Source organism: Heterodontus francisci, chromosome 23, assembly GCF_036365525.1.
Source record: "Heterodontus francisci isolate sHetFra1 chromosome 23, sHetFra1.hap1, whole genome shotgun sequence".
NCBI classification, from domain to species: domain Eukaryota; kingdom Metazoa; phylum Chordata; class Chondrichthyes; order Heterodontiformes; family Heterodontidae; genus Heterodontus; species Heterodontus francisci.
Window position 1 is genome coordinate 3294076 of NC_090393.1, and position 25182 is coordinate 3319257.

Genomic DNA, 25182 nt, shown 5'->3' on the forward strand with positions numbered 1-25182 from the left:
AGAGGATTCTTCGGGACAGGATTTACTCCCATTTGGAAACAAACAAACTTATTAGCGAGAGGCAGCATGGTTTTGTGAAGGGGAGGTCGTGTCTCACTAATTTGATTGAGTTTTTTGAGGAAGTGACAAAGGTGATTGATGAAAGAAGGACAGTAGATGTTATCTATATGGACTTCAGTAAAGCCTTTGACAAGGTCCCTCATGGCGGACTGGTACAAAAGGTGAAGTCACACGGAATCAGAGGTGAGCTGGCAAGATGGATACAGAACTGGCTCTGTCATAGAAGACAGAGGGTGGCAGTGGAAGGGTGCTTTTCTGAATGGAGGGCTGTGACTAGTGGTGTTCCGCAGGGATTACTGCTGGGACCTTTGCTGTTTGTAGTATATATAAATGATTTGGAGGAAAATGTAGCTGGTCTGATTAGTAAGTTTGCGTACGTCACAAAGGTTGGCGGAGTTGCGGATCGTGATGAGGATTGTCAGAGGATACAGCAGGATATAGATCGGTTGGAGACTTGGGCGGAGAAATGGCAGATGGAGTTTAATCTGGACAAATGTGAGGTAATGCATTTTGGAAGATCTAATGCAGGTGGGAAGTATACAGTAAATGGCAGAACCCTTCGGAGTATTGACAGGCAGAGAGATCTGGGCGTACAGGTCCACAGGTCACTGAAAGTGGCAACGCAGGTGGATAAGGTAGTCAAGAAGGCATATGGCATGCTTGCCTTCATCGGTCGGGGCATAGAGTATAAAAATTGGCAAGTCATGCTGCAGCTGTACAGAACTTTAGTGAGGCCACACTTAGAATATTGCGTGCAATTCTGGTCGCCACACTACCAGAAGGATGTGGAGGCTTTGGAGAGGGTACAGAAGAGGTTTACCAGGATGTTGCCTAGTCTGGAGGGTATTAGCTATGAGGAGAGGTTGGATAAACTCGGATTGTTTTCACTGGAACGACGGAGGTGGAGGGGGTGACATGATAGAGAATTACAAAGTTATGAGCGGCATGGACAGAGTGGATAGTCAGAAGCTTTTTCCCAGGGTGGAAGAGTCAGTTACTGGGGCACAGAGGTTTAAGGTGTGAGGGGCAAAGTTCAGAGGGGATGTGCGAGGCAAGTTATTTACACAGAGGGTGGTGAGTGCCTGGAACTTGCTGCTGGGGGAGGTGGTGGAAGCAGGTACGATAATGACGTTTAAGAGGCATCTTGACAAATACATGAATAGGATGGGAATAGAGGGATACGGTCCCCGGAAATGCAGAAGGTTTTACTTTAGGCAGGCATCAAGATCGGCGCAGGCTTAGAGGGCCGAATGGCCTGTTCCTGTGCTGTACTGTTCTTTGTTCTTTGAATGTCAAGGGGAGATGGTATGATTCTCTCTTGTTTGAGATAGTCATTGCTTGGCGGTGTGGTGCGAGATACTCAGGGAAGGAAGGGTGGAAATTGCAGAGGCACTGGCCATACTTCCAATTCTCCTTAGATACAGGAATAGTGCCAGAGGACTGGAGAATTGCAAATGTTACATCGCCTTGTTCAAAAAAGTTTATTAAGATAAACCCAGCAACTACAGGCCAGTCGGTTTATCCTAGGTGGTGGGAAAATGTTTAGAAATGATAATTTGGGACAAAAATTAACAGCCATTCTACAAATGTAGATTAATTTAGGAAAACCAGCACGGATTTGTTGAGCGCAATTTGTGTTTAACTAACTTGCTTGAGTTTTTTGATGACGTAACAGAGACAGTTGATGAGGGTAAAGTGACTGATGTGGTGTGCATGGACTTCCAGAAGAAATTTGGTAAAGTGCCACATAATAGGCTTGTCAGAAAAGCTAGAGCCCGTGGAATAAAAGAGATAGTGGCAGTATGGATACGAAATTGGCTGATTGACAGGAAACAGAGAGTCACGGTGAAAGGTCGTTTTTTGAATTGGAAGAAGGTATATAGTGAGTTTCCCTTGGGGTCGGTATTAGGACCCCTGCTTTTTGTGATATATATTAATGACCTTGACTTGGGTATACAGGGCACAATTTCAAAATTTGTGCATGACTCGAAACTTGGAAGTATTGTGAATTGTGAGGGTGATAGTAATAAACTTCAAGAGGACACAGACATGACCAGACAAGTGGCAGATGAAATTTAATGCAGAGATGTGTGAAGTGATTCATTTTGGTCAGAAGAACAAGGAGAGACAATATAAAATAAAGGGTACAATTTTAAAGGTGGTGCAGGAGCAGAGGATGCATATGTGCATAAATCATTGAAGCTGGCAGGCCAGGTTGAGAAAGCATTTAGTAAAGAATACAGGATTCTGAGCTTTATAAATAGGGGCATAGAGTACAAAAGCAAGGAAGATATGATAAACCTGTATAAAAGGATGCAGGGATGAGCAACTTCAGTTACGTGGATAGGTTGGAGAAGTTGGGGTTGTTCTCCTTGGAGAAGAAAAGCTTAAGAGGAGATTTGATAGAGGTGTTCAAAATCATGAGGGGTCTGGACAGAGTAGATAGGGAGAAACTGTTCCCATTGGGTTGGAAGGATCTAGACCCAGAGGATACCAATTTAAGCTGATTGGCACAAGAAGCAACAGCGACATGAGAAAAGCTTTTTTACGCAGCGAGTAGTTAGGATCTGGAATGCACTGCCTGAGAGTGTGGTGGAGGCAGATTCAATCGTGGCTTTCAAAGGGGAATTGGATAATTATTTGAAGTGAAAATAATTTGCAAGGCTATGGGGAAAAGGCAGGGGAGTGGGACTAGGTGAGGTGCTCTTGCAGGGAGCTGGAACAGACATAACTGGCCAAATGACCTCCTACTGTGCTGTAACCATTCTATGATATGCCATCCCAACTCTCTTAGCGTTTCACTTTACTTTTTTTTGATGAGCTGTTCTGGTTGCCCCCCCTCACCAACCCAACTTCCTCACTTGGCATTGCCTATCTATCTCTGTCCCTTTGTTCTGTGTTATACAGCCACAGGACTGTTCTTCTGACTCTTTCCTTTGTTGTTGATTCACCAGTAGCCTTGTTGAGAACACCCCACTCCCCCATGCCCTGTGTGGATTTAACAAAACCAATTCCTACTATTCTTAAAGTGAATCAGGAATACCTAGTTTAATGGACCTGGAATGAGATAATTGACCCTCATTGTGTGCACTCATCAGGGAAACAGGCCCTAAAGGTTGGTGTAATTTCTCAGTCAAACACCCAGCTGATCAAAACAATCTTCAGCACAGGAGTTTAAACAATGTTTTACAGATTTGTACATTGATATCTTTTTATTGCATTATTAAATTGTTTATTGTAAATACAATAATATGAGAAGAACTAACTATTCTAGAAGCTACAGTAAGACTTCATTATGGTGAACTGCGGCTGTGGTAAATGTAGAGAGAGGTATTGAAAGGGTTTTGTGTGGTGAGCTTTTTTTTTCAAGGCTAAAATTAGTTCTAAAGCAGATTATGTCATTGTTGACCACATCCAGGTAGACCTGAGATATCCTCTTAACGGATATCCAACATAGACACGTGGTGTAAGTAGCATTCAATTTATGAAAACAAAAATCATTAGCACGCTGAATCTTCTGATTGCACAGACTGAATATCGCTATGTACAAGGAGCATTGTGAGCAGAAAAATCACTTTTTCAACAGTATCATCATTACTGCTCCTCAATCCACATAAAATAATAGTTGGCATTTAAAATGAATGTATAAGGCTGACTGTTAACATTCGTCTACGTCACTGTGACTCTTGTGCATACCATGTGTCTGTCAATATGATTTTGTTTTACAAAAAGCTTTATGTTTTTATTAAACTCTCTTGCTCTCGTAGATATTTGCTCCTAAAAAACATAATTTGTTCAGAGCTGGAGAGGGAAAAGTGGGTGGGATGGTGGGGGTGGGTGGGTGGGTGGGTGTGTTAGCGACACTATGCCTGTATTGGCATTGAAGGTGAGAAAGTATTGTTATGCCAAGGTTGTATTCTGTTCTGTTGAACATTGCTGTAATATTGGTCAATTTCAGTCAGAATGTTCCTCATTTGAGCTAACATGAAATTTCAAGACCATTGGTGCAGTTGTTAGGAACTATGTGTGAGATCACAAACCAGGCGCTGAATTTCACAGTGCCTGTCAGTCACTTTCCATTCCTCAGTGCTGATCCTCCATCCCCCACCACCACACAGAGATTCACAGAGAATTTGCATACTTGTTGAATTTATTAAAGAGCTTGACCCTGATGACTGATACATGACTTCTCTACTCCTTGGTTACCCACCTCGGGTCTACTGGCAGTATGACAGCTGTCTGTTCCTAATGTCTTTCCCCTGCCTATTGGTGAAATCTCGCCCCACAACCATGTAATGTGTGAGGGGCAAAAATACAGAAAAAAGGTTTAAAAGGTGAGGTGTGGTGCGCAATCTTGAAAATTCCTCTCATCTCCCTCAATCGAAATCAGTCCAGGAAATCTCAGAAGCAAGTGTAAAACTAAGATCTGATCATGTCAATGCCTCGGATTTACATTAGAGCCATAGAGTCATCGAGAGATACAGCACTGAAACAGGCCCTTCGGCCCACCAAGTCTGTGCTGACCAACAACCACCCATTTATACTAATCCTATGTTAATCCCATATTCCCTATTACATCCCCACCATTCTCCTACCACCTACCGACGCTATGGGCAATTTACAATGGCCAATTTACCTATCAACCTGCCAGTCTTTGGCTGTGGGGAGAAACCGAAGCACCTGGCAGAAACCCACGTGGTCACAGGGCGAACTTGCAAACTCCGCACAGGCAGTACCCAGAACTGAACTCGGGTCGCTGGAGCTGTGAGGCTGCGGTGCTAACCGCCACTGTGCTGCCCTTGATCCCATTACAAAGTCCATTCTCTTAACACAGTTAAGACGAGTTGCTCTCAGCAGAGAAGGTTGAGAGGAGATTTGATTGAGGTGTTCAAAATCATGAATGAATTTTGATAGAGTAAACAAAGAAAAACTGTTTCCACTGTCAGGAGGATCAAGAACCAGAGGGCACAGATTTAAGATGTTTCGCAAAATAATTAGAGGCGACACCAGGAAGCTTTTGTTTCCACAGCTAGTTGTTGTGATCTGGAATGCGCTGCCTGACAGGGAGGTGGAAGCAGATTCACTAATAACTTTCAAAAGAGAATTGGATTAATACTTGAAGGGGAAACAAATAACAGGGTTATGGGGAAAGAGCAGGTAAGTGAGACTGACTGGATAGCAATATCGAAGAGCTGACAGGGTCACAGTAGACTGACTTCTTCTGTGCTGTATCATTCTATGATTCCCAAGAATACCATAGATGCATTTAAGGGGAAGCTAGATAAGTACATTTCATTGAATATGTTCAAGACAGAGATCTATAGACTTCTAGATAGTAAAGATATCAAAAGATATGGGGATAGTGTGGGAAAATGGCGTTGAGGTAGAAGATCAGCAATCATCTAGTTGAATGGTAGAGCTGGTTCGAGGGGCCAAATGGCCTACCCCTGCTCCTGTTTCCTATGTTCCTATGAGGGAGAAAGGGATTGTAGGTTATAGTGATGGGATTAGAAAGGTGGAGTGGATGGAGGTTAACGTGGAGCATTTGGGCCAAAAGGCCTGTTTCTGTGCTGTAAAATTCTATGCAATATTTCAGTAGGATACAGATTTCAAATTGATCTTTATTGGTGAGCTCAACCATTTCAAATAATGGCTGACAATTTGGGTATTTCTTCATTTTATCTTGTGTTTTGAAGAGTTGAGAACAGTTTTTCAATCACATCTACTTCAATATGCAAATACGCCTTCCTGCACGCTTTCCCTCCCCCATATTGAAATTACAATCTCCTCCTCTAATTCTCCTCCAGAACGTTAAATTTGTGGAATAATCCATACCTCCCTCTTCTCAAAATCCAGGCCATTTAATGTATCTGCTTTCTTTTGGGCCTCCTTATCTCGAGAGACAATGGATACGCACCTGGAGGTGGTCAGTGGTTTGTGAAGCAGCGCCTGGAGTGGCTATAAAGGCCAATTCTAGCCTGAGCTACGCACCTAGATCTCTGTCAAATCTGTAAATGATCCAGATATGCAGCAGTGATTTTTAATTTGTGTGGCTTATAATAGTTAACTTGAACATTTAGCTTGTGGTCAAAGTTTTAAGTTTGTGTACTATGCTGCAGATTATTTTTTCTTTCTGTTGACATTTTCACCATTCTTGCTGCTGTCAGTTATCTAATTGTACAATGTTTGATGTGAGTTCCTACCCTTGTACTGTTTTCTAATATTTCATGGCATTTTCATCTCTTAAATGTACAGTCTTTTGATTCCTCCCTGACATTCTATGATGGTGTGTTAGCTGAGAAGCTTTAAGTCTTTGAAGATGAGAGCAGACAAGTAACTACTTGCAATGATGAACTGCTGTTTTTGTTATTATGAGAATCTCCACCTATTTACAGCTATGAAAAGCACCCACTACAAACAGTTTGGATTTTTTTGGAAAAAGATTACCATTTAAACCTGCTGATACCAAGACCACGTCTGTGAGTTGCTAAGCAACAGAAGACGGTCATTAGAGGCTGCACATTCCTTTGTTCTGAGTTTGGCTTTAGGCGCCAGTCCTTGTGGTTTGAGATTTGTGTATTATGCAAGGAGCAGTCGCTCATGATTGGACCAGAGTAACGTTAACATTTTACAAGGTGCTGTATGTGATTTTAATGGCACAACAACCATACCAAAACCATGCATTAGATATTCATTGGAGGGGAACAAAACCATACCCAGGGACAGAAACCAGTGTTGCTATTTTGGGTATGAAAGTGCTGGTGTATATCTTGAGATTGGGATGCAATGTGTGTGATATTTAAAGGCTTCTCTTCACAAACCAGTTATTTGCTGTTGGAGGTGAAATTTGTCGACCAATACAAGTGAGAAAAGGATCTGTGTCCTTGCACAGTAAATCATCCCATTAAAAAAATCTGTCAGCATTGACTTTATTATTCAGCCAGTTTCTTAATATTCTTCTTTCACTTTAAATGAAGAATGCAATTCCTGGCTATAATAAAAGCTTTTAACTAAAATGCATCAATGTATGAGGAGGAGGAGCCTTTTCATTTTAAATAGCTGCATACCTTGTTGATTGGCTTTGCATACAGAACATGGGCGCAGTCATTGCTACCGAGCGGAGGGAAGCTCCTGGTTGCAGTGAGAGGTGTAGTGCTACTGTTGGCCATTACTGTCTTGTGCTAGCATAGTGTGTCGCTTCTCCAGGCCTCTGAGCAGTTCCTTTCTCCATGGCAACTTGGTCCGATGGTTTAAGCAGAAAAGAGAATCAGTATTCTTTCTGAACGGGCCATTCCTGTTGAAATGACACGCTTGCACGATAGTATCCCTCTGGTCTGCTACATGTAATTGAAGAGTAATGGTGAGCTCGCAGCCGGCAGGGGATGTAAAATGGGAAGCACCTCCAGTTCCATAAGAAATCCATGAAGATGTTTGAGTAACCAAAGCTTCAAATGTGTTAAAAAGGTAATTTATTTACGCTACTACAGTGGAAAATATTGGGGCTGGAGTTAGCTGTGTGTTGCTTTTGCAGTAATGAACAGGGGCTGCCTATCTCTCTTACAATCTGTCATGTCAGTAAATACAAAATTTAAAATAACTTGGTCACACCAGAGGAGATGAGATATGTAACATGAACCATACTTACTCAGGTGTTGTACTGGTCATGCAAACATTATTGATAAAATTAATTGGGAAACTCATATTAGAGGAAAAAGTAAAGTTGGAATAAATGTTCAGAGGGTTATTGCAACCTTTCTGATCTGAAGTCTAGAGATGCATGAAGTAAATAATGTAATTTAACTGAAAGAAAAATACCTTTCAATTTTAACCAAGTAAAGGTTACTAGTTGTCTTTGGTCTCTGCTTGTGGCTTCTCATTTACAAGCTGCCAGAGAAATGATAGTGTTCCTCAGAGAGGGTAACTCCATCAAAGAAGAGCTATAAGATTCCTTGAGAAATTTCATTCAAGACTTTTCCTTGTACAAACGGTTATGTTAGGTGACTTTAGGAGTATTGTAGATTTAGTAATGGTGAGAGGGCAGTGTACTGATTTTCATGTCTATTAACCCCTTGCTGTTCAGTAGTTATGTGCTGGCTGTGCCCTCCCATCTGTGTGTATAGTTTTCCTCTTCTATGTTTAGTGCTTACTGCTTATTTCTATCCCACTTCTGTTTATTTTCTCCACTTAATTTCTAAGTGAATTATAGTACCCAAGATCATGTTTCCCTCTGTTGGCAGTTCATATTTTGTTTACTCATGCCTAACAGTCTCCGGATGATGATCCCGTGTTTAGTTTGTTCAGCTTTTATTTTGTGCAGAGGAAAGGGGATGGATGTGAAGATTAACGAACATTTGTCATTCATTTCACAAACTGCAAAACACATGCAGTTTTTAGCCAATGCCACTGAAATAGCAAAGCAATAACTTGAATTTAGCTAGGTTTCCTTTCCTTTTTAATCTTTCGGATGAGCTGTTAAACCAAGGCCATGTCTGCCATGATCCCATGACACTATTCTGACGAAGAACAGGGGAGTTCTCCCGGGTGTTTTGGCCAATGTTTATCTTTCAGTCAACATCACAAACAGATTATCTGGTCATTATCACATTACTGTTTCTGGGAGCTTGCTGTTTTTCCGTTTTTCCTACATTACAATAGTGACTACACTTCAAAAGCGCTTTATTGGCTGTAAAGCGCTTTGGGTTATCCTGTGGTCATGAAAGGCACTATATAAATGCAGTTTTAAAAAAAAAAGCCTGATTATTGTGCTGTAATCAGTATTTGCGTAAAGTGTGTGGCTAATATTTAATTAGCTAATGTGTACTTGCTTTGTTCAATTCTTGGGAGTACAAACAAATACATCAATCGCTAAAAGTTGTGCCACAGGTTAGCAAATCCATAAAAAGAGCAAACCAAGACCCAGGCTTTATTTCTGGAGCGATAGAATTGAAAAGTAGGGTATTTATGCTAAACCTGTGTCGGACCTCGGTTAGACCACACTTTGAGTACTGCGAGCAGTTCTGGTCGTCATATTATAAAAAGAATATACAGGCATTGGAGAGGGTGCAGAGAATATTTGCAAGGATGATACCAGAAATGCGAGGGTATACATATCAGGAAAGGATGAACAGGCTGTGTCTCTTTTCTCTTGAAAAAAGAAGGCTGAGGGTGACCTAATAGAGGTCTTTAAAATTATGAAAGGTTTTGATAGAGTAGATACAGAAAGAATGGGCTGGATTCTATAGAGGCTTCAATGTCGGGATCTGTGGTGGCGGGGGCGGGAGGTGGTGGTGGCATGAAGATAAGATGGTCCCGAGTGAGGCCTGGCATGGACCTCAACGCCAATCAGGGCCCAGCCTGATATTGCTGGCGACGGCGAGGCCTTCCGCCCCCGCCCCCCCCCCCCCCCGCCACTGCTCGGTGACAGGAACGCAATTTAAATATTTAAATAAATTAAATTACCTGAATTAATGAGTCTCCCGTCGCCTCCTAATGTTCTGCCGCGATCTTCACCCGAGCGGCAGGCACTGCCACACTTTTGGATCTCCGTATGGGGAATCAAGGTACAACACTGTGGGGAGGGGGGGAGAAGGTAAGTTTCTCAGTGAGATGGAGTGGGGAGGAACGGGGTCAAATGAACATCATGGGTGTCGGGGACGGTGGGAAGGGTTATAGTTTAAAGTTTGTGCTGTTTGTGGGGGGGATGGTCAGATTGTGAAGGCCAGTGTTTTGGGTGGGAGGGAGGACAAATAATTAATTTACTTGATACTGGGGGGGGCTGGGAGAGGGGCAAAAGAAATGTACATTTATTTATTTTATTTCACTTTCCCTTTAAATATTTAAATGTCCCGTAGGGCTGACAGCCCTTTAAAAATGCATCAGTGCCTGTGCACAGGCAGCTGACACCATTGCCGGGGACGGACAACCCGCCCCCCCCCCCCACCCCATTTTTTAAATAGGTGGCGGGCTTGTGAAATTCAGCCTAATGTTTCCATTTGTGGGAAAGAGCATAACTAGAGGCCATCAATATAAGAATGGGGGCTGGTAGCAGAGTGGTGATGTTACTAGTCTAGTAATCCAGAGGCCTCAGGTAGTGCTCCAGAAACATGGGCCTGAATTTTATGAGCTCGCTGCCTTCTCGGCAGGGAGCTTGAAAGAAAGTGTGGTGCATGCACGACTTGTCCGCTGCTGAGCCCCTGCGATATTTCGCGTGGGGCCTCATTTAAATGAAGGAGGTAAAACGGCTAACCCTGATCATGTAGAGGGGGCAGCCGCTCCGCCCACGGCAATGGTGTCCAGGGGCATGTTAAGGGCTTCAAGCCTTCAGGTAAATTAAAATTTTTAAAGGTCCCGCTGCACTAACATTATAAATGAAATTTCATTTAAACTTTGAATCCCCTCTCTCACCCCACCCCCACTGAGTTCTCAGCAAATAAAATCACCGATTCCTCCTCCCTGGAAAACCAATTTTTAACATGTTGAACGTTCACCCACCTAACATCAGCACCTTTGACCCACAACCCATTCACGCCATCCCCACAACCAATCAGAGTGGTTTTCCCCACTTCTCCACCCCCTCACCCCTCACCCACCCTGCAAATTTCACTCCTCCCCTCTCCCAACCAGTGTCACGCCTTGGACCTCCATATGGAGATCCGAAGGTGTGGGAGTTCCGGCCAGCAGCCAGAATATCAGCGTGGGACAGCCATCGCTACCAGGTAAGTTTTTATTCATGACTTTTAATATGATTAACATATGCAGATGAATGTTCCGCTACTGAGTGGCAGGGGGGCCAGACCGAGACCTCATCGCTACCAGTAAAATGCGGTGGGGCATTCCTGACGCCAGGGGTCGTGGCAGGCCTCTCCCAGCAAAATTTTCTGAGTCCCCCCAGCGTGTAAAATTCAGCCCCTGAGTTCAAATCCCCTCAGGGCAGCTGGGGAATTTAAATTCAATTAATTAATAAATCTGAAATAAAATGTGAATCTAATTAAGAACGTTAATAAAACTACTGGATTGTTGTAGCAACCTATCTGGTTCACTAATGATCTTCAGGGAAGGAAGTCTGCCATCCTGACCCAGTCTGGCCTGCATGTGACTCCAGATCCACAGCAATGTGGTTGACTCTTAACTGCCCTTTGAAATGGCCTAGCAAGCCACTCAGTTATTTCAAACTGCTATAGAGAAAAGCACTGTGGGTGTACCTGCTTCACATGAATTGCAGCGGTTTAGGAAGGCGGCTCACCATCACCTTCTCAAGGGTAATTAGGGATGGGCATAAATGCTGGCATTGTCAGTGATGATAACATCCCAAGAATGAATTTTTAAAAAATCACCAAGAAATCCAATAAGGAATTCAGAAGAAACCTCTTTACCTAAAGAGTGGTGAGAATATGGAACTTATTACCACAGGGAGTGGTTGAAGCAAATAGCATAGATGCATTTAAGGGGAAGCTTGACAAGCATATGAGGGAGAAGGGAATAGATTTAGATGAGGAAAGAGGGGAGGAAGCTCGAGTGGAGCATAAATGCCGGCATGGACTGGTTGGGCCGAATGGCCAGTTTCTGTGACATATGTCCTGTGTAATCCTATGTAGTACCTTGTACCTCAGTACCTTGCTCTACGGCAGCGAGGCCTGGACAACGTATGCCAGCCAAGAGCAACGTCTCAATTCATTCCATCTTCGCTGCCTTCGGAGAATACTTGGCATCAGGTGGCAGGACTATATCTCCAACACAGAAGTCCTCGAGGCGGCCAACATCCCCAGCGTATACACACTACTGAGTCAGCGGCGCTTGAGATGGCTTGGCCATGTGAGCCGCATGGAAGATGGCAGGATCCCCAAAGACACATTGTACAGCGAGCTCGCCACTGGTATCAGACCCACCGGCCGTCCATGTCTCCGCTATAAAGACGTCTGCAAACGCGACATGAAACCGTGTGACATTGATCACAAGTCGTGGGAGTCAGTTGCCAGCATTCGCCAGAGCTGGCGGGCAGCCATAAAGACAGGGCTAAATTGTGGCGAGTCGAAGAGACTTAGTAGTTGGCAGGAAAAAAGACAGAGGCGCAAGGGGAGAGCCAACTGTGCAACAGCCCCGACAAACAAATTTCTCTGCAGCACCTGTGGAAGAGCCTGTCACTCCAGAATTGGCCTTTATAGCCACTCCAGGCGCTGCTTCACAAACCACTGACCACCTCCAGGCGCGTATCCATTGTCTCTCGAGATAAGGAGGCCCAAAAGAAAGAAAAAGAAAGAATCCTATGTAGGCAGAGTTCTGTCTTTCAAGAAATTAGTTTCCCCAGAATTTTTCGGAACGTAAGTGGCTTCAATATGTGAAGGGTAGACTGTAGGTCATGGATTCAGTTTTACTCCCATTCGGCTAAGTGTGAACAACAGATGCCCCTCTACGTTGCTTTCATTGATCTCATCAAAGTCTTTGACCTCGTCAGCAGATGTGGTCTCTTCAGACTACTAGCAAAGATCGGCTGTCCCCCAAAGCTACGAAGTATCATCACCTCATTCCATGACAATTCAGAATAGCGGTGCCTATCCTGAGTGGCGTGAAACAGGGCTGTGTTCTCGAACCTACATTGTTTGGCATCTTCTTCTCCCTGCTACTCTCACATGCGTTCAAGTCTTCAGAAGAAGGAATTTTCCTCCACACAAGATCAGATGGCAGGTTGTTCAACCTTGCCCGTCTAAGAGCGAAGACCAAAGTACGGAAGGTCCTCATCCGGGAACTCCTCTTTGCTGACGATGCTGCATTAACATCCCACACAGAACAATGTCTGCAGAGACTCATCGACAGGATTGCGGCTGCCTGCAACAAATATGGCCTAATCATCAGCCTCAAGAAAACGAACATCATGGGACAGGACGTCAGAAACGCTCCATCCATCAATATCGGCGACCACTCTCTGGAAGTGGTTCAAGAATTCGCCTACCTAGGCTCAACTATCACCAGTAACCTGTCTCTCAATGCAGAAATCAACAAGCGCATGGGTAAGGCTTCCGCTGCTATGTCCAGACTGGCCAAGAGAGTGTGGGAAAATGGCGCACTGACACGGAACACAAAGGTCCGAGTGTTTCAAGCCTGTGTCCTCAGTACCTTGCTCTACGGCAGCGAGGCCTGGACAATGTATGTCAGCCAAGAGCGACGTCTCAATTCATTCCATCTTCGCTGCCTCCGGAGAATTCTTGGCATCAGGTGGCAGGACCGTATCTCCAACGCAGAAGTCCTCAAGGCGGCCAACATCCCCAGCATATACACCCTACTGAGCCAGCAGCGCTTGAGATGGCTTGGCCATGTGAGCCGCATGGAAGATGGCAGGATCCCCAAGGACACATTGTACAGCGAGCTCGTCACTGGTATCAGACCCACCGGCCATCCATGTCTCCGCTTTAAAGATGTCTGCAAACGCGACATGAAGTCCTGTGACATTGACCACAAGTCTTGGGAGTCAGTTGCCAGCGATCGCCAGAGCTGGCGGGCAACCATAAAGGCGGGGCTAAACAGTGGTGAGTCGAAGAGACTTAGCTGTTGGCAGGAATAAAGAGACAAGCGCAAGGGGAGAGCCAACTGTGTAACAGCCCCGACAACCAATTTTATCTGCAGTGCCTGTGGAAGAGTCTGTCACTCTAGAATTGGCCTTTATAGCCACTCCAGGCGTTGCTTCACAAACCACTGACCACCTCCAGGCGCTTACCTATTGTCTCTCGAGACAAGGAGGCCAAAGAAGAAGAAGAAGGATGTGCTATTTAAAATGGGAGTGACTGCTTGTTAATTAGCCATAGGCAAAGTATGAATCACTTCGAGAGATTTGGAAGAAATCTAAAATAATCAGCACTTAACGTCAGCTCTAGAGTAGAGTTGTGGAGATTCTAGATTCATGCCAGACGTGCACAGGCTGATACTTGGGTTCATGACTGTAATACTTGAGGAAATGAAAGCTGAGAGTTGGAATTTCTCTGCGAGACAAGAGTGTTCATTATCGATTTGAGATTCTGAACTGTTCAAGAAATAATTGAAGGGGAAGAGAGAGGTGGCTAACACCTCATGCACATTCACAGGATGATTACCCTGTAGAACACCATAACCTATCAGAGCAACAGCAGAATTCCTGAAGGCATTTCATTTCATCGTGAGCCACATGCTACTGAATTGTTTCCAGTTCCATTGACTGGACGTGGTCTCTGTTGACCAAAGCTGGAACTGTTGCAGCCTGTTGGATGTTTGTGCCCTGTGTAATGGATGAGGTTAGCTATGCTATTCCTGACGCTGATGTGATTTTGGACAGATGTTTAACTAACCTGGCTCTCATTGTACGGGCATGAGCCTCAGAGCCAGATGTGAAAGTTTATTTTTCTACACTGTATAGGCTTGTCTTAGTGGTTTTGATTAATTTTATAATTGAATCCATACAGGATTCACTCTCGAATGGAATGTGTAATCTAAATAGGACACAGTATAACCACCCATGAAATCTTGGCCATGATTCAGCTTGTAAGTGTTTTGATGCCTTGCATCCAAGATATTCCAATCAGTGCTTTTGGTAAGTGTTAACTTGGTACTGCAATAATAGAATTTCTCTGAGGTTATTAATTACATGCTACACTGAAGCTATAGATTGCCCGATAATGTATTTCATAAAACCAATATGGCTAATTGAAAAATAATGTAATAGTGGCAGCCAAACTAAAGCGTTCTCAAGCATTAGTGATTCTGAAGCTCTGAATGGGTTATCTAATTCAACTACCTCCAAGTTCTGATGTTCCCTGGTTGTTTCAGCAAATATATTACACTTGCAAAATGAACAGTTCATTTGCGAACAGCAACGTATTGTTTTGGATGGTGATCCATTCCAAACCTACAGTTCAAAAGGGGCAAGTTCTCTGTTAGAATGAGAAGAGGCACAACAGTCAGGGTAATTTTCTTTGCACTATCATGCACAAGCAAGAAGTAAGACATTGGGCTGCTGAATTGACGTCGGTGCAATAATTTGCGGCCCACATGCACAGGGCCCACTTTGCGGAGCATAAAATCAAAATGTTGCAGATGCTGGAAATCTGAAATAAAAACAAAAAATGCTGGAAATACTCAACAGGTCTGGCAGCATCTGTGGAGAGAGAGACAGAGTTAGCATTTCAAGTCAGTGACCTTTCATCAGAACTCATTCGTATGGCCGCAGCGCCTGCCCCTGGATGGTGTGGAGGGGGCGGGCGGCGCTATTTTTAAAGGGCTTACAGCCCTCAATGAGCATTTAAATTTTACAGGGACATTGGCTTTTAATTTTTTTTAAATGAATAAAATAAGCTTTCCATGCCCTTGCCCACACCCCCAATGGCATTACACATTATTCCTGCCCTTTCCCCCTGGGAATACCTACCATTACAATTTGACCCTTTGTCCTTTAGCCCTTCCTATCACCCCCCCTGACTAATCCGAAGTGTTTTAACCCCGCTCCCCCCATCCTGAACAGAGAGAATCACCTCCTCCCCCCTCCCCACAGGAGTCGTGCCTCTTTTCCCCAAACGGGGATTCGAAGGTGCAGCATTGCCGGCCACCAGAATAAAGATACCAACCTGCTGGGAGAATCGTTGTGGCCTGCATATTCATTAGAGGTAAGTCGCCATTTACATATTTTAGTGCAAGTCCCATTGCCGAGCGGCGGGGCGGCCACGACGAGGCCTTGCCGCCACCACCAAGATTGGTATGGGGTCGGTGGTGGGCCTTCTCCGTTCTTCTCTTTATTGCTCCCCCCACCACCGTTCCCCGCGTCGGAGGGCCTTTAAACTCCAGCCCTTTGTGCCTGTGCTGGCTTTTAAGAAGAGCTATCCAATTAGTCTCACCATCCCCCCACCACCCGTCCTTTCCCCATAACCCTGTAAATGTTTCCTCTTCGAGTATGAGCAACATTTGTAATGCGAAACATACTCTATGGGTACTGTGTTGTTAGATTCAGTATGCACACTGATAGTTTGCAACTCAATGTAGACTGATTGTCTCTCACCCACTCCGCACATGCTTCTCCTTCCAAGCAGTATTTATTTTCAGCAGTCTGGTCTGATGGAACCAACATCAGTCAAAGCTTCACCACGTTGTCAACTGGAATCTGAGTAGGTGTCATTATGAACAAAGAGGATAAACTAGGATTAAAGTATTTATTGGTCTTGGTACTTTCCTAATGTTCTTGCTGGAAAATCAACAAAATTAATTAGAAAATGATTTTTTTTTAGATTTTAGAGATACAGCACTGAAACAGGACCTTCGGCCTACCGAGTCTGTGCCGACCATTAACCACCCATTTATACTAATCCTACACTAATCCCATATTCCTACCACATCCTCACCTATCCCTATATTCCGCTATCACCTACCTATACTAGGGGCAATTTATAACGGCCAATTTACCTATCAACCTGCAAGTCTTTTGGCTGTGGGAGGAAACCGGAGCACCCGGAGGAAACCCACGCAGACACAGGGAGAACCTGCAAACTCCACACAGGCAGTACCCAGAATTGAACCCGGGTCGCTGGAGCTGTGAGGCTGCAGTGCTAACCACTGCGACACATGATAAATCCCTCTATAGAAGGATCAATGTCCTTCAAATTACTTAATGCGGATTGTGTAACAGTCTGTACTACTGCTGTTTTTGTAACAGACTGAAGAAACTCTTTTCTCTCTCCAAACTATCTCAATCATTTTCACCTACTGAAAATTTTTTCTTGCACCTTCAAATCTTCCACACTTCATACCAATGTACCAGTCAGAGTGCTTCTTTATCTTTTCAAAAATATGTTTTCTCAAGTTTTTTCTCCACTTTTTTTGAAAAGGAGCAGACATGTTGAATTGGCAGGAAAAATAAAAAAGAAGCATATTATCTAAATGGTGAGAGATTGCAGAGCTCTGAGACGCAGAGGGATCTGGGTGTCATAGTGCATGAATCGCAAAAGGTTAGTACGCAGGTTCAGCAAGTAATTCGGAAAGCTAATAGAATGTTATCATTTATTGCGAGGGGAATTGAATATAAAAGTAGGGAGGTTATGCTTCAGCTATACAGGGCATTAGTGAGACCACATCTGGAGTACTGTGTACAGTATTGGTCTTTAAGGAAGGATGTAAATGTGTTGGAAGCAGTAAGAGAAGGTTACTAAACTAATACCTGGAATGGGTGGGTTGTCTTCTGAGGAAAAGTTGGACAGGCTGGGCTTGTATCTGCTGGAATTTAGACGAGTAAGAGGCGAATTGACTGAAAGATATAAGGTCCTGAGGGGTCTTGACAGGGTGAATGTGGAAAGGATGTTCCCCCTTTCGGGAGAATCTAGAACTAGGGATCACTGTTTTAAAAATAAGGGGTCGCCCATTTAAGACAGAGATGAGGAGAAACCTATTCTCTCAGAGGGTCGTGTGTCTTTGGAACTCTTCTTCAAAAGACGCTGGAAGCAGAGACTTTGGATATTTTTAAGGTAGAGGTAGATAGATTCTTGATAAGCAAGAGGGTGAAAGGTTGTCCGGGGTAGGTGGGAATATGGGGTTGAGGTTACAATCAGATCAGCCATGGTCTTATTGAATAGCGGGGCAGGCTCGAGGGGCCGAGTGGCCTACTCCTGCTCCTAATTTGTATATTCGTATGTAAAAATATAAGTTTGTACATGGTGGAGTCGAAAAACTTTTGAACTTCATTTGGAGAATAACTAAATTGCAATTGAAGCTCAATCTATCAATAGTGAGCATGAATATTTTTGAAATAAAAACAAAAAGTGCTGGAAATACTCAGCAGGTCTGGCAGCATCTGTGGAGAGAGAAGCAGAGTTAATGTTTCAGGTCAGTGACTTTTCATCAGAACAAAGGTTAGAAATGTAATAGGTTTTAAGCAAATAAAGCGGGGGTGGGGCAAAAGATAACAAAAGGGAAGGTGTTGATAGGACAGAGGGTCACAGAGAATAACTGACCAGAAGGTCATGAAGCAAAGACAAAGTGTTAATGGTGTGCTGAAATACAAAGCGATAGTGCAGAGAGGGTATTAAATGATGGAATAATGAACAGCTCTGGCCAAAGCACAAACATGAAAAAAAAAGTGGGCAGGCACATGGTAAAAAAAAATGAATGATGAAACAAACAAAAATAGAATAAAAATAAAGAATAAAACTAATAATAAAAATGGGGGGCCAGTCATGTACTGAAATTATTGAACTCAATGTTCAGTCCGCTTGCGCTGATGTTCACTGGAACACTGCAACAAGCCCAGGACAGAGATGTGGGCATGAGAGCAGGGGGGAGTATTGAAATGGCAAGCAACCAGAAGCATGCTTTCGGACTGAGCGAAGGTGTTCCGCAAAGTGGTCACCCAATCTGCGTTTGGTCTCCCCAATGTAGAGGAGACTGCATTGTAAGCAGCGAATATAGTATACTAAATTGAAAGAGGTACAAGTAAATCACTGCTTCACATGAAAGGAGTGTTTTGGGCCTTGGATAGTGAGGAGAGAGGAGATAAAATGGCAGGTATTACACCTCGTGCGATTGCATGGGAAGGTGCCATGCGAAGGGGACGAGGTGGTAGGGGTAATGGAGGAGTGGACCAGGGTGTCACGGAGGGAACGATCCCTTCAGAATGCTGACAGGGGAGGGGAGGGGATGGGAAGATGTTTTTGGTAGTAGCATCATGCTGGACATGGCAGAAATGGCGGAGGATGATCCTCTGGATGTGGATGCCGGTGGGGTGGAAAGTGAGGACAAAGGGAACCCTGTCGCAGTTCTGGGAGGGAGGGGAAGGGGTGAGAGCAGAGGTGCGGGAAATGGGCCGGACATGGTTGAGGGCCCTGTCAACCACAGTGGGGAGGAATCCTCAGTTAAGGAAAAAGGAAGAATATCAGAAGTGCTGTTGTGGAAGGTTGTATCATCAGAGCAGATGCGTCGGAGACAGAGAAACTGGGAGAATGGAATGGAGTCCTTACAGGAGGCAGGGCGTGAAGAAGTGTAGTCGAGGTAGCTGTGGGAGTCGGTGAGCTTATAATGAATATTAGTAGACAGTCTATCCCCAGAAATTGAGACAGAGAAGTTGAGGAAGGGAAGGGAAGTGTCGGAGATGGAACATGTAAAGGTGAGAGAAGGGTGGCAATGGAAGCAAAGTTGATAAAGCTTTCCAGTTCGGGGCGGGAGTAGGAAACGGCACCGATACAGTCATCAATGTACCAGAAAAAGAGCACTTTTGATATGGTTAAGTCAGAAATATTGAAAATATTGTAAATGATCTTCTGGCTCATTTTGTTCTGACAGTATTTCCACTCATTTAAAAAATGTAGTAAAATATTAATGTTAAACATTTAACATAAGTACCGTCCGTTGGTTTAAATTAACGCACCAAAATTTTGAAAACTGTTGTCTGACTTGTTTCAGTTGCCATACAGAATTTGCATGCGGGGACTACAGTCAGTATTACTTTGTGTCAAAGCACATCAACCTACATTGGCCATTTTAATTGCTAGGTACTTCACTCACCTAAAATAAAGATGCCCAGAGTTTCCAAATAAAGCCCATCAGGGTAAACTGTTCCCTGGTTTACAGCTTCAGTTTTTGCATATAGTGTTTCATAGCAAATGGAAAATCCATTCTGACATTTCGAAGGTCATGTGCTGGAGCATGGCTTTATTCCCCAGCTGTTGGTTGATCTCAGCATTTCCACTCATTTTAAAAATGTCTCTCAGTTACGGAGAGTGCGATGGAACAGTAGTTCTAGCTGCACTTGCAGTAAATGTGAAATGTGCTGTGATGGTCAACACCGGCTTTTTTCAAAACCTTGTGAAAGTTCAACATCAGATATGCTTTTAAAATGGAATTAAGTGTTTAACATTTAGTTAAACCAGGAAAAAATTACCAAAGATCGCAAAAGTGATTTACTGGTTTAATGAAAGGTCAGTCCCTTCTAGTATTGTGTGAGAAAAAGTGTCATAATAGACAGTAGAGGTTTAACCTGTTGTTATAACTAGCGTTGTGGATACTTTGGTATTTGGTACTGAAACTGAGAATTGAAATGTTTTTATCTTGTTATTACATGATGCATATCCATTCAGTGCCACTGTGCCAGTACTACTGTCTTGCTTCAAGGGTAAAAGTTGTTCATTTTTTGTGAATATGAAAGCTCTTGCCTTGTAATGTTTCTTAGTCAGCCAGATCAATTTGAGTTGCTAACAGCTGTAACAATTATATTGATGCAGTTAAATTTATCTGATTGTGAACTCCCAAATAAGAACGCTAGCATGCTATACAATGGAGATGTCCTACCATAAAGTACGTAGATGCAGTGCTCAATTCTGTCTTTTAATATAAGCAGTGTTACTGTGGAGAGCTGCTGAGCAGATGCTACAAAATGATGGGCAAAATCAGGAGTGATAACCCCCAAGCTGTGTTTGTACACATCAGATGGCTAAATCCTTATGGTATTGGCTGAAGGCTGTGAGTGAGTCACCCAGATGCAGTCTTGGCTATGGATGATGAATGATGAGAGAGCACCTAGGAGAAGAATGAGGGCTGCAGGAAACGATAAGCACTTTTTTTTTGATGTTTTGAGAGCTGCCTGTAAAAAGATGTTATTGTAACTTTAACTGAATCACTTACATTTTGTTCCGTAACAATGAGATGAGAAGATAGCTGCTAGCCGCTTAATAGATGCTACAAACCTTAACTGGAATTCTTCACAGTGGAATCATTAATGTTGCATTTCTGTTAACAATCTGTCAAACAAAATTTTTAAAGGTAGATGACGTAGCTACCCTGCGAAGGTTGGAATTTAGACAGGGTAAGAGACATGCAGCTGAGCTTTCTAAATCAATTAGAGCCTGAATCTAGTTCCCAGTAGTGCGATAAAGATGTAACATCCTTGCATGCATGTTTGTCAACTTGATCTAAAGGCCATGCATGTGGAGCAACATGAAACTGAAGCATTTATAAGTGTTTGTCTGACCAGCTCGTTATTTGTTATTGTTAATGGAAGATTGCATCTTATTTAGTCATTTTTTAATATAGTTCATTAATTTTAGTTTATCATTTTATATAGAGCATGATTGCATCTTATTATTTTGAGTGTTTAAATTAAATAGTCCAATTTAAATGGATCCTTTACTTTGCAGAACAACTTTAAGTTTGTACCATGTGCTCGGATTGCTGATGCTGTGGAATCTGACCCATTTACATTCTGACGTAGGTTTCTGAGCACTGGAGAAAAGCTGTGCATATGCTTAAAAGTCACAGTTGAGACCTTTGTTTTGTGACTGTGAATCTTTCCAGATGTTTGGAGGGTCATGACAGACCAGCGATCAGGATTCCTAGAATATCTTGGTGGCAACCCGTCAGAAAACCACTTCCTGAGGTCAATCTTGCCTTGTCTGGGAACAGTATTGATGCACCATCTATATTACAGTGTTGCTGAGGATTGGGCAGCTGCCAATTAGTCTGCATTCATACAAAGGGGGTACCAGATAGCAAAGCAGTTTGCCTTTCATCCAGAACCAGACATAATGTTCAAATTAGATTAGAGTAGTTTCTGTTTGGCAGTTTGGAGCAGTCCGTAGGAAACAGGGCAACTGAAAATCGGGCAAATTGTTTAGATAAAGAAGGCATTCTTGACTGAAGGTGTTTGGCGTGTACAAATGTGAATTTTACTCTCGGGCGATTAGCCATATGTTCTGATCCAGTGGTTGATCTGCGCCCTGGATAAGATCATCCAGAGCAAGTTGACATTTTGAGTACTGCCCAGCATTCCTGCTTGGTGAATTTGATTACTGCTCTATTTTCAGACTTAAATTCATCTTCTCATATCACACATTTCAGTATGTGTGTTTCCTGTTGTAGTTTGTAATTTCTCTCCTGCAGATGTGTGGCTCCTGCAGAATACATTGACATTTAAAGATGTGATGGTCTTATTGATGAGCAAGTCAAGCTTTTTTAAGCAATGTATATTTGTAGGAAATTGTGCAAGTCAAAATTGTAGCTTAACAACATCAGCTCATTTAGTTTTTTGTCTTAAGTAATTTACCCTTATGTTTTAGGGAATAGTTGCTGAATCTTGCTGCATAGTCTGTTGCCTTTTGGATGAATTTTACTAACCATTAACTGCACTTTTCAGAGGAAACATTGGATAAACTAATACTTTGATCATGGATGGCAGCAGCATATTTGGATCACCTTTGTAAAAGAGGGTATGTAGAATTTGGGTTATCCAGTTTTGATGTGCACATTGACTAGAGGTTCATGAGTTCCTCCTTATTCTTTTCAGCCTTTTATGTACAGTATCAGTGGAATGGGGATTTTATTTATATATTTTGGAAGGCTGTAGAGGTTTTAAGTTGAAGAGCATACTAGCAGTAACAATTTCCGAGGGTGGTTGTTGAGAAGGATATCAAGGTACTTTCTATTCCAGGAAGTCCATTAATTACAGTGGCACTTTTGAAGAAAGAGGCTGCAAAGAGGGATATAGACTGATTAAGTGATTAGGCAAGAATGGTGGCAGATGGAGTACAATGTGGGGAATTGTGAAATTATCCATTTTGGTTGGAAGGATGGAAAAGCAGAATATTAAAAGTGAAAGGCGAGTAATTGTTGGTATTCAGAGGAATTTGGGGGTCCTTGTACATGAATCACCAAGTTAACTGCAAACAATTAAGAAGGCAATTGATATATGAGCCTTTATTGTGAGAGTGTTGGAGTATAAGAGTATGGAAGTCTTGCTGTTATATAGGCCTTGGTGCGACCATACCTGGAGTACTGTGTACAGTTTTGGTCTCCTTACCTAAGGAAGGATATATTTGCCTTGGAGAGGGTGCAACAAAGGTTCACTAGATTGATTCCTGGATTACGAGGACTGACCTTTGAGAAGAGTTTGAGTAGATTGAGCCTTTCTTCTCCGAGTTTAGAAGAGCGGGAGGTGATTTCATTGAAATGTATGAAATTCTTAAAGGGCTTGACGAGGTAGATGCTGAGGGGCTGTTTTCCCTGACTGGAGTGTTTAGAATTCAGGGTGATTGTCTCAGGATAAGGGAGCAGCCATTTAGGACTGAGGTGAGAAACCATTTCTTCACTCGGAGTGTTATCAATCATTGGAATTGTCTACACCAGAAGGCGATGGATGCTCAGTCAGTGAGTATATTCAAGACTGAGAGCGATAGATTTTTGGACACTAAGAGAATCAAGAGATATAGGAATAAGGTGGCAACATGGAGTAGAAGATCAGCCAAGATCTTATTGAACGGTGGAGCAAACTCAAAGGGCCTTATGGCCGACTCCTGTTCCTATTTCTTATGTTAAAGCAGTAAGTAACTGAATCAGAAGATAGCAGCTCAAGTGATGGTGAGCTGTGTAATTCTAGAGCCTGTAACTTTTGAGCAGGTAAGTTGTGATGTGCCCTCATAAAAGTGGGGGAGCATGTTCAACTCACTGTCACTGCTTGAGTATTGAAAGAAAGTAAGAGCATGTATTTTTAAAGGGCTTTGCATGACCTCAGGATGTTCCAAAGCCCTTTACATGAAGTACTTTTGAAGTGTAGTCTCGGTTGCAATGTTGGGAACGCAGCACCAAATATTGTATTCTGAGAGCACACAGCCTTCGGAACCTGAAGTGGATTTCTTTCAGATATACTGCGTGATTCTTCCTGTCCACTAATGACCTACCATAAAGCATAGTAGAAGCAAAAAAAACAAGCAAACACTATTAATGAAATAAATCTGCTTTCATGAGATCTGTAATTGGATACCTCAGGAGTGTCTTTAAGGTTACAATCTCATCTCAAATACCTAAGTTGTTCACCCACTCAGCAGCCATGATCATGCAACATTGCTTGGCATATGTACATTTGGCATTGCCCCGTCCATGTGCATAACCAGATTTATCTGTATTATTTAATTAGATTAAATGACATCTGCCAGCTGTGGGCCCTTTTCCCCATCTGCTTTTAATCTATTTTTCTCATCTAAGCTCTGTACATCCACACAAATCTTTGTATCATCTGTACACTTGTGGACAGTACTCTTGATGTCTTCATCCAGATCTTTGATAAAGATAGTGAGAGCAATAGCTCCAACACACATCCCTACAAGACTCCAGTAGTGACCAGTTCCCATGCAGAATCGCAGCCTTCTGTCTATGAGACTGTAACCAATTCCTTATCCAACCAAAATCTGTCCGCTAACTCCACAGGACTTGGCCTTATTTAATTGCATATTGTGCGGTACTTCGTTGAAGGCCTTTTGAAAATAAAGATACAATGTTGACTGGACTAACTACATCCACAAATATAGTGACTTCCTCAAAATATTTACCCAGCTTGGTGAGACAGGACAGTCCCAGAAGCAATGCTGAGATTTTCTAATAATCTCCTTGTCAAGATGATCATATAGTGTAGCTCTAATGATCCTTTCAAGCAACTGTGTCTATAATCCAAGTTAAATTAATAGGCTTGTAATTTCCCATAATAAGCCCCTCTCCAACTCATGGGAACAATCCTAGACACCAGCGAGCTATTAAATATTTGATCAAGACTGCAGACTGTTGCAAGTGTTTCCATTTTTTTGTTAAATTTTGAAGATTTGTGGGCTGGAATTTTAAGCCTCCTCCAAACGCGCGTGCTGGTGGTGAGGGGGTGGGCTGGGGAGCAGCGTAAAATTGAATCGGAGGCAGGGGTATTGTGGGGGGGCGGTTGCTGTTCCCAACTCCATCCTGCCCCTGTTGCAATTTTACACGGGACGCGGCGAGAAACGGCCCACCCGCCCCAGGCCAATCAAGGCCAGTTAACTGGCACTTAAGAGCCTCCGCCCACTGCCACAAGTATTTTAACCCTGGCTGGCAGCCTTCTTGCGGGCTGGGGGGAACCTCCTGATCAGGCACCCTGTGCCCCACGAGGGCCGCCCCTGAAGCCTCAACCGTCCCCAACGCACAACATTTCCCTGATTGTCCCCGGTGAGGCCCTAAAAACTGACCGTAAGTCCGGGGCCATCCTTCATCTTCCTTGCGGTGGCTGGGTGTAGTCCTAGTGGTGGTTACCGCTACCAGTAGAGCTGCTGGCCTGCTGATTGGCTGGCAGCTCCATTAGGCGGGACTTTCTGTCTCAAGGAGGTGGAAGCCCCGCACAAA

General features: G+C 43.3%; 1 protein-coding gene across 10 annotated transcripts in view; it reads left to right on the forward strand.

Annotated features, from left to right (window-relative positions):
• LOC137382536 (membrane-associated phosphatidylinositol transfer protein 2) overlaps nucleotides 1–25182 on the forward strand; it is a 512884-nt gene that overhangs the window by 159611 nt on the left and 328091 nt on the right. The window contains exon 3 of one of the 10 annotated variants that reach the window (XM_068054552.1): nucleotides 22184–22256. The exons of 8 other annotated variants lie outside the window; for them this stretch is intronic. The gene's annotated coding sequence lies outside the window, so the exon portion shown is untranslated. Of the gene's footprint in view, nucleotides 1–7204; nucleotides 7525–22183; nucleotides 22257–25182 lie in introns of those variants that run through there. One more of the 10 variants, XM_068054554.1, reaches the window with a different exon arrangement.